Here is a 9,898-nt window from a genome sequence, read left to right as displayed (position 1 = left end):
ATTTCAAATTCCCACCATCAATGTATGATCGATCCCCATCCTTACCAGCCATTGATATTGTCACTATTTTATGTTCACCTTCCTAATAGGCATATAGTAATAGCTCAATGCAGTTTTCATTTGCATTTATCTATTAGCTAATAACATTGAACATCTTTTCATGTGTTTATTGTCCACATATTGTATATCCTCTTCAGTGAATGCCTGTTCACATCTTTTGTTCACTTTCTAATTGGATTGTTTATTTTTTGAATTTTGAGTGTGAGAGTTTTTTATATATTCTAGATACTCCTTCTTTTTTTGAGTATGTGGTTTGCAAATGTTTTCTAATGATTTACAGGATATTTTTTCATTCTCTTTACAGGAGCTTTTGAAAAACAAACATTTTTAATTTTAATGAGGGCTAATTAACCCTTTTTTTATGAATTGGACTTTCAGTGTCAAGTTTAAGAACTCTGCTTATCCCTACATTCCAAAGGTTTTATTCATTTTTTTTCCTAAAACTTCTTTAATTTTATGTATTACATGTCAGTCTATCATTCATTCATTCTAAGTTAATTTTTTGCATAAAGTGTGGAACATGGGTCTCCTTTCTCTCTTTCTCTCTCCCTCTCTTATCTCTGTTCAATTGTTCAAGCATCCTGTGTTAAGAAGTTCATCCTTCCTCCATTAAATTGCTTTTTTCAACTTTTTCAAAAATAAGTTGAGCATATGTGTGGAGTTCTATTTCTGGGTTTTCTATTCTGAGCGTCTATGTATCTAGCCTTCCACCAGGGCCACACTGTCTGAATCATGTAGCTATATAGTAAGCCCTGATATCAGGTACAGTTATTCCTCCTGCTTTATTCTTTGTCATCAATATTATTTTCTCTATTCTAGAGCCTGTGCCTCTTCACATGAATTTCAAAGTAAGTTTTATCCATATCTACATTAAAAAAAATAAAACCCTGTAGAGATTTTGAAAGGAGCTGCATTAAACCTGTGATCAGTGTGGGGAGAATTGAGATCTTTACTATGTTGATTCTTCTAATTTATCAATATGGTTTGGTTTTCCATTTGCTTATATCTTTTTTGATTTCTTTAGTCAGGATTTTTTAATGTGCAGAATACAGATTCTGTATATATTTGGTAAAGGGGATACTTTAGGATATAATTTATTTTGATCAAGGGCAATAATAAATAGCATTGTGTTTTAAACTTTGGTTTCCACATTTGTTGCTGATATATAGAAATTCTTGTTGAATTTGTGTCCAGCAAGTTCACTGAACTCACTTATTAGTTACATAAGGTTTTTTTCGTATGTATAAATTCCTTGAGATTTTCTATGTAATCATGTCATCTGCAAACCAGGAAATTTTAATTTCTTTCATATAAACCTGTGTGCTTTCAGTCTATTTTCTTATCTTTTTGCAGTGCGTAGAATTGCAATTACTAGGCTGAATACAATTGGTGAGAGTAACATCCTTACTTTATTTCTGATCTTAGGAGGAAAGCTTTAAGTCACCATTAACTATGATGTTAGCTACAGTTTTTTAAATAAATGTTCTTTATCAAGTTGAAGTAGCCCCTTCTATTCCTTATTTGCTGAGGATATATTTTAAGTCATTAATGGTGTCAGATTTTTGACAATTTGATGCTTTTTTATATCAATTAATGTGATCATATAGTTTTTCTTCTTTAGTGTGTTCTTATGGTAGAGTACCTTGATTGATTTTCAACTGCTTACCAGCCTTGAATAACATGCTACATCCATTCTGCCAATCTCTGCATTTTGACTAGTGTATTAAGTCCATATACATTAAGGTAATTATATGCTAGCGCTAAAGTTTACCATGTTTGTATATGTTTGTTCTCTCAATTTTTTGCTCCTCTTTTTCTTTGTTCTTGACTTCCTTTGAGTTATTTAAACATATTTTTACAAATATTTCTTGGTTTATATATAGAGTTTTTACATGTATATTTTTGTATAGTTTTCAGAGTAATGCTCTGGGTATTAAAACATACATATATCATTTGACATGACCTAGTGTGTCAATATCTTACCACTTTAAGTCTGAAACCCCTATCTCCATTTAGATCCCTTTGGCCTTTTATTTAATAGATAATTGTCTTGAGTACCAGATGTTGTTAAAATACTTATTTTAATCATGAAAAAGTATTTATAAAAGCCTTGAGAGCAAAATAGCCCACCATATGTATATATCTTTCTGCTCCTCCATTTTTCCTTTCCCCTTCTGCATTATTCAAGATTTTTTCTTTTATTGTTTCTTTTTTTATTTGAAGAACTTCCCTTGGTGAGTCTTTCAGGATAGGTCTTCTACCAACAGACTCTTTTAGTTTTTCTGTCCTCTGAGAATGTCCTTATTTCTCCATTATTCTTAAAGGATGGTTTTTCTGTGTATAGGATTCTAGGTTAACAGTTCTATTCTGTCAGCAGTTGAAAATTTTTATTCCATTTCCTTCTGGCATCTACAATTTCAGGTGAGTATTGGCAGAGTGCTCAGTGAATTTGTTTTCATCAGTATTGGGGAAAACAGACTAAATGCTATTTTAGGCCTACCTACCAATGCTAAAATGTAAAAGAGGCAGGTAACAGACTTTCCAACAAATTTTACTGCATGAGAACAAAGTTTAAGAATGTTTGTAGATTTGCAAAAATATCCAGCACCCAACACAGTTAAATTCAAAATATATTGTATCCATCAAAAAGGCTGGCCCTGCAACAGTATAATGTCTAATATTAAGATGAAATTTTTCTTAATCAAAACTGGCTCAGAAATGACACAAACAAATAGAATATTTGTTAATAAGGACATCAAAACAGTTCGTAAAACTACATTATACATATCTAAGAAGCTAGAAATAGATTGAGCAGATTAAGCGAAGACATTGAGAATATAATAAAATCCCAAAGAAAACTTCCAGAAGTTAGAACTACAGTGTCTGAGATTAAAAATGCATGGAATTGGATTAACAGAATATTAGACATTTCAGAAGAAAAGAAGGGTGAGCTTGAAGGCACAGAAATAAATACATAGAGAAAATAGAATTTTAGAAAATGAAAAGAGCATCAGAGAGATGTAGTCAACTTTAGCATACAGAGGAACAAGGGTAAGCGACCCCAAACTTCTATTCAAAAACAATGCAAGTCAGAAGACAGTGGAGAAACATCTTTAAGTAAAGAAGTTAAAGGGAAAATAAGAAAAGTAAATAAATGAAGAAACTGACAATGTAGAATCTGTACCAATAAAAATGCTTTCAAAAACATCAATGAAACAAATACTTTCTCAGATACATCTAAGCTGAAGGAATCACCAGCTTAACTACACCACGATGAATGTTAAAGTCAGTCCTTCAAGGAGAAGGAAAATGATCCCAGATGGTAATTCTGGACCTATTCTAAGGTTGCTCAATTATAGCATTACTCACACTTTGGGGAGATAAATTTTTGTTGTGGGAGGATTCCTATGCATTGGAGGACATTTTGCAGCACTTCTGCCCTCTACCAATTTGATTCTGGTAACACTCCCCCCTCCCTAGTTGTGAAGACCAAAGTCTCCACACATGGCCAATTTCCTCTTGCAAAGAAAAAACTGCTTTAGTTGAGAATCACCGATCAACACAAAAGATGAAGACCACTGGAAATGGTCACTGTATGAGCAAATGTAAAAAAAAATTTCTTAAAAGCTAATTGACTTTTAAAAGCAAAAGTAATAATGTAGCTAGAGCTATATAACATGTAGAAATAAAAAATATGACAGCATTAGCACAAGGCTAGGAAGAAACAAAATTCTATCTTCCTGTTTCTTATTCTGTATAAGAAGTGATAAAATATCACTTGAGGTAGACCCTTATAAGTTAAAGTTGGATACCATAAATCCTATAGCAACCATTAAAGCGTAACAAAGTTTTCTAACTAATAAGCCAACAAAAGAAACAAAATTGAATGATAAAAATTCTCAAATTATTCAAAAGAAAGCAGAAAAAGACAAAAGGATAACAAAAACTGGATGGCACAATGGAAAACAAATACCAAAATGGTAGATTTAAACCCAACCATATTAAAATTATATTAAACATAAATTATATAAACACTCCAATTAAAAGACAGAGATCGTCATACCGATTTTTTAGAAGTCATATCCAGCTGTATATTCTGGCAACAAGAAATCCAATTTAAAGACACAAATCAGATGAAAGTTTTAACAATGGAGAAGTATACATCATAAAAACATTCATTTTTACAAAGCTTGAGTGGCTATATTAATATCAGACAAGAACAATTTCAAAATCAAGATTTTTTTAGGGATAGTTATTTCATAATGTTAAAGGAGAAAAGGTTGGGGAGGGATAACATGGGGAGAAATGCCAGATACAGGTGCCAGGGATGGAGGCAGCAAACCGCATTGCCATGTATGTACCTATGAAATAATCCTGCATGATCTGCATATGTACCCCAGAACCTAAAGTACGAAGAAGAAGAAAAAAAAAAGGACAGGAATATTATCCAAGTGTACCTAATCCAATACAATGAGTCTTTAAAAGCAGTTTTATTTATTTTTGTCTGACTGCCTTATTTCTGAGAGCCAATTTTCAAGCTCTGAGATTCTTTCCTCAACTTGGCCTATTCTGTTGCTAATACCTGAAAAAAAAAAAAAAGTACATAACAATCCTAAATGTTTACACATCAAACAACAGAACTTCAAATACAAAATTCAAACACAAACAGAACTGCAAGGAGAAATCGGTAAGTCTACAATTATAATTGGAGATTTCAATGCCCCTCTCTCGTTAATTAATAGAACGACTGAAGCAAAAATCAGTAAGTTTATGACAGACTTGGCCAACACCATATACTAAATTGATTTATCATTAACCAGAGTAAAATACACATTATTTTCTAGTGCATACAAACATTTACAAAGAGACTAATTCTGGTGCATTAAAAAAANAAAAAAAAAACTAGAAATAAATGAGAAATTCCTTGAACTGATAAATCACATCTATTTTTAAAAGTACAGCTAACCATAGACCTAATAATGGTAAAAGATAGAATGTCTTCCCTTAAGATCAGTAACAAGGCAAAGATACTTACTTACTACTTCTATTCAACACTGTATTGGAAGCTATACTCAGAAAGCAAGGAAGAGAAATACAAGGCATCCAGATTGGAAGGAAGAATTAAGACTGACTTTATTTGCAGATAAAATGATAGTAAATGTGGAAAATCCCATAGTATCTAAAAAATTAAAATTAAAAAACCCACTAAAGCTAATAAGTCAGTTTAGCTCAGTTGAAGGATTCCAAATAAATACACAAAAAACTGCATTTCTGTATGCTAGCGATATGTACAGAGAATTAAAATCTTTTAAAATCTATTTACAATAACATCAAAATATGAAATATCCTGTACTGAAGAATGAGTCTGACAAAGATGTGCAAGACAGGTACAGTGAAATCCATGACTGCTGAGAAAAAGAAGGTGTCAACAAAAGAAGAAACACACCATTTTCAATCAAAATACCAACAGTGTTTTCTAGAAATTAACAAATGACTTCAAAATTTTAATATTGGAAACCTTACACTACCTTATTTCAAGATTGTTCTAAAGCTGCAATAATCTAAACAGTGTGATATTGGCCTCAAGATAGAAAAATAGATCAATGGAACAGAATGGAGAGTCCAAAATGGATAGACACATTCCGGTGAACCGATTTTTGACCAGGGAACAAGGAAATTCAGAAAAGACGGATTTTGTTAACAAATGATGCTGGAAAACTGAAGAGCCATATGGGGGAAAGAAGTACCTTTTCATACCTTGGACAAAATTAAACTCAAAATAGATCATGGACTTAAACATTAAACCTAAAATTATTAAATTTAAAAAAAGGGGAAAGTCTATTTGAGCCCTTTGGCTAAGAGTATGATCCATAAAAGAAAAAAAGAATTGTAGATTGGGCTAACTGAAATTAAGAACCTTTGGTCTTTGAAATGCATTGTTTAGAGAATTAAACAACAAGCCACAGATTTGGATAAAATATATCGAATTATATAACCAATAAAAGTTGTATATCTAGAATATACTAAAAAATGTAAAACCTCAATAGGAAAGCCTACTATTTAAAATAATGCAAAAGATGAGGACACTTTGCTAAAAAAGATATACAGATGGCAAATATGTGCATGAAAGACATTTAGCATTGCTGGTCATCAGCAAAATGAGACTTAAAACCTTAACAAGATGCTGCTATGCATCCTCATTAGACCATCTAAAACTGACCCTCCTGAGTGTTGTTGGGGAAGTGGAGCAACCGAAAGTCTCACACACACCTGGGGGGAGTCAAATTGGTATAATATCTGCAGACATCAGTTTGCACATTTTTAAAAGTTAAGCATACACTTCCCCTACAACTTAACAATCTTATTCTTGGATATTTGCCCAAGAAAAATAAAAGCATCCATCCTATATATGAATGTTTACAGCCGCTTCATTTATTGTTACCAAAAGCTGGAAATAATCCAGAATGCCCATGTAGAGGTAAATGGTGAAGAATTTTTGGAACAATGAATACTACTCAGCAATGAAAAACAACAAATGCAATCAACACAATACCAGGAATAAAGCTCAAAGCATTATGCTAAGTGAAAATAGCCAGACACAAACAGCTGCATGTCATATGATCTTATTTAATTTATGTGACATACAGAGAGACTTAAAATTATAAGGACAGGAGTCAGACCAGCAGATACCAGGGTCTCGGGGTAGGGCAGAAAGATTTGGAAATTCTACACATTCATCAAAAGTCATAAAATTCTACACCTAAAAAAGTGATTACCATATTGTATTCTATCTTAATGAAATTGACTTTCCCCCTGCATACTTTGCTTACCTTTTTGACCTTAATTCTATGTTTTTTTCTCATGACTTTCATAGTGAATAACGAAGTTTATTTCAGCTTGGGTCTTATCGGTAGTTTTGTTTCTAGCTCGTAAACTGCAAAGAGAGTGAAAATATTGCTTCTCTGTTAAAAGCCCATGCCATGAACCCATTCCTCCTTGCGGACCCTGTTCTCTGATTCCGTGGCAGTGGACAGGCCCCATGCAGGCCGCAGATGTCTCTGTGACTTCGGCAGAACAAGTTGTAGTGCTGACAACACTTGGGTCCTTGTCGGTGACCCCAGTGCCATTTGTTTCTGGGAATTCCATGCTTTTTCCAGGCTCCTACTGCTAAGATTCATTTTGGGAAATGTGATCATGTGACATCTTCTGGCCAAATGTCCACGAAGCAAACTTTATTCCCTGACCATCCTTTGCTTCCCCAGCAGAGATGGGACAACCTCTGTGGGATGGAACCTTGGCGTTTCTCTGCTTTCTTTTGGGCCTGGTGGCCAGAAGCAATGCTAAGCCACAGCCATCTCCTTCTCCTGGGCCTCACTCTGTTCCCTCTCAGTTCACCAGAGCCACAGTTTCCCCAGACTGAAGCCCCTGATGTGTGTCCAGCATCTATTCTAACAAGACTTTCATTCATCCCGTTGAAAGTGTGCACTGCCATCCCAACCCCACATCCTACCTAGGACTCCAGAGACTTGGAGAAGGGGAGGGGCCACCCAAACTCTGATGAGCATGGACCTTCATTCTTTTCTGGGGTCCTTCCTGCCTGACTGAGACCCTCTCAGAAGGGAGTAGAAGAGGGCACTGGGAAATAATGGCAGTGTGCTAAAATTAAGTATTTTAAGAGCATGTATTGGATGAAGGGGGAGCATCTGGTCCATTAGGGTTTTTAGAGGTTTGACAATTGGAGGAAGGCTGAGACAGCCTATCTGGACACCCCGCTTCTTATAAGGCAACACTTATTGAGATAAGAAGCGTCCCCTAAGCATCTCCTGGTGTGGTGAGCATAGTGAGCTCTTATCCCACATCCCTTCCCCAAGTGCTTGCTGCGGGCTGGCCATGAGCCAGGCATCCTGGCAGTGGGATGTACCTGTGAACAAAGAAAGCAAGCCCTGCCCAGGCAGAGCTCATGTTATTTAAATGGTTATTACACCCAGAATATGAGAATGTATCTTATTTCGTGTTTGAATCTTTTTTTTTTTTTGTCCGTTGCTTTGAAATTTTTTTGAGCCAATATTAACACAGACCAGGAACAGACAAGACAATAAACAAAACCCCTAAATGCATCCTTAAAAAGCCCAAATTATAACAAGAAAATGTCTTTTATGTTTGGTTGGCCAGGCCACCAAAAAACAATAGTTCTCAGACCCACCAAGGGAAAAATATCTCCAAAGTCTGCAATGGCAGGCAGAGACCCACATCAAGAGCCATCTCAGATGATAAGCACAGCCTATGGGGTCAGAAAACCTGGATTCCACTCTCAACTTGGAGGCGTTGCTTAAGATTTCCAGGCCTTGGTTTCCTTAGCTATAAAAATGACTGTACAAATGCTGCCTGCCTCCCTGGCTTGGAGGGAGGAGCAAGCAGATGAAATGTGCACAGCTGACCAGGCCAGTGTGTGCAGGCCCTTTGTGTGCCGCTTGTTGTCACCTCACAGTACAGAGAATTCCCCCAGAACACACATTCAAAAAAGCACACAAAACTACGATTGCAGCAAAAAATCATACAGCAAATCCGTGGTTTTTAAATGGTAATATAATGAGATATATACGTATATATGCATACATATCACAAAAATAATGGTATATATATACATATATACACACGTAAATACAGTGGTATATATGTGTGTGTGCATATGTGTATACAAATATAATGGTATATCTAGGTAATACAAGGTTATAAAGGACAGGCATGCTTCTTCTTGAGGATGTTGGGTTTTGGGGGTGTTTTAATCTTAAGGCCAAGCTGAAGCTAGGGGATTTTTAAAATACAAATATAATATTCACAACCTGATCACAATCTTCTGATATCTAGCTGTTCATCAGAGAACAAGCAAACACAAGGAATGCTTTCACCCCCACCACCGAGAGTGCGCCTAATGCTAAGGACTCTCAACAAGCAAAATCAAAGGCCCTTTCCAAGAAGCCCTTCTCCAAGATCAAGACTGGAGCTCACTGCAGGGCCGGGCTTGGGAAAATATGTCATCTCTCTTTCTATCGCTAAAAATGTGAATTATCTGAAATCCCTTTCCTCCTTACCCACAATTGTGTCATTTGCTTTTCTCGGTGTGGCAGGAACAATCTGTTTCTTTTCTATTTCCTGCTAGTGTCATTTTGTCGTATTTGGGTTCAGCAGTAAGATTCCTGTGTTTTGTATCTCTCAATACTAACTAGGGAAATTCAAATCTCCAAGCAAGTTCCATGCACTCACACACACACACTCATTCACATCAATTTCATCATTAACTTCTTGAAGGCAGGGACCAGGTTCTTTTGCATTTGGCAATGCTCAGTACCTGCATTTTTGAATGATGATTACATTATATAAACCTATTTTTGGCCAAACCCTAAAATAAAGGGAAAATTATCTGTGTCTCATACCATGCATTAAAACATGAACATTTGAAATAGTTTACTCTGTGGGCTCACACCTGTAATCCCAGCACTTTGGGAGGCTGAGGCAGGTAGATCACTTGAGCTCAGGAGTTTGAAACCAGCCTTAGTAACATGGCAAAACCCCATCTCTACAAAAAAAATTAAAAATTAGCCAAGCATGGTGGTGCAAGTCTGTAGTCTCAGCTACACAGGAGGCTGAGATGGGAGGACTGCTTGAGCCTGAGAGGTGGAGGCTGCAGTGAGCCAAGATGGTGCCTCTGCACCCCAGCCTGGGATACAGAGAGAGACCCTGTCTCCAAAAAGGAAAAAAGAAAAGGAAAGGAAAAGGAAAGGGGAAAGGGGAAAGGGGAAAGGGGAAAGGGGAAAGGGGAAAGGGAAAGGGGAAAGGG

This window comes from Cebus imitator, unplaced genomic scaffold, assembly GCF_001604975.1.
Source record: "Cebus imitator isolate Cc_AM_T3 unplaced genomic scaffold, Cebus_imitator-1.0 Scaffold49, whole genome shotgun sequence".
NCBI classification, from domain to species: domain Eukaryota; kingdom Metazoa; phylum Chordata; class Mammalia; order Primates; family Cebidae; genus Cebus; species Cebus imitator.
Note: the sequence above shows the minus strand (reverse complement) of the source record.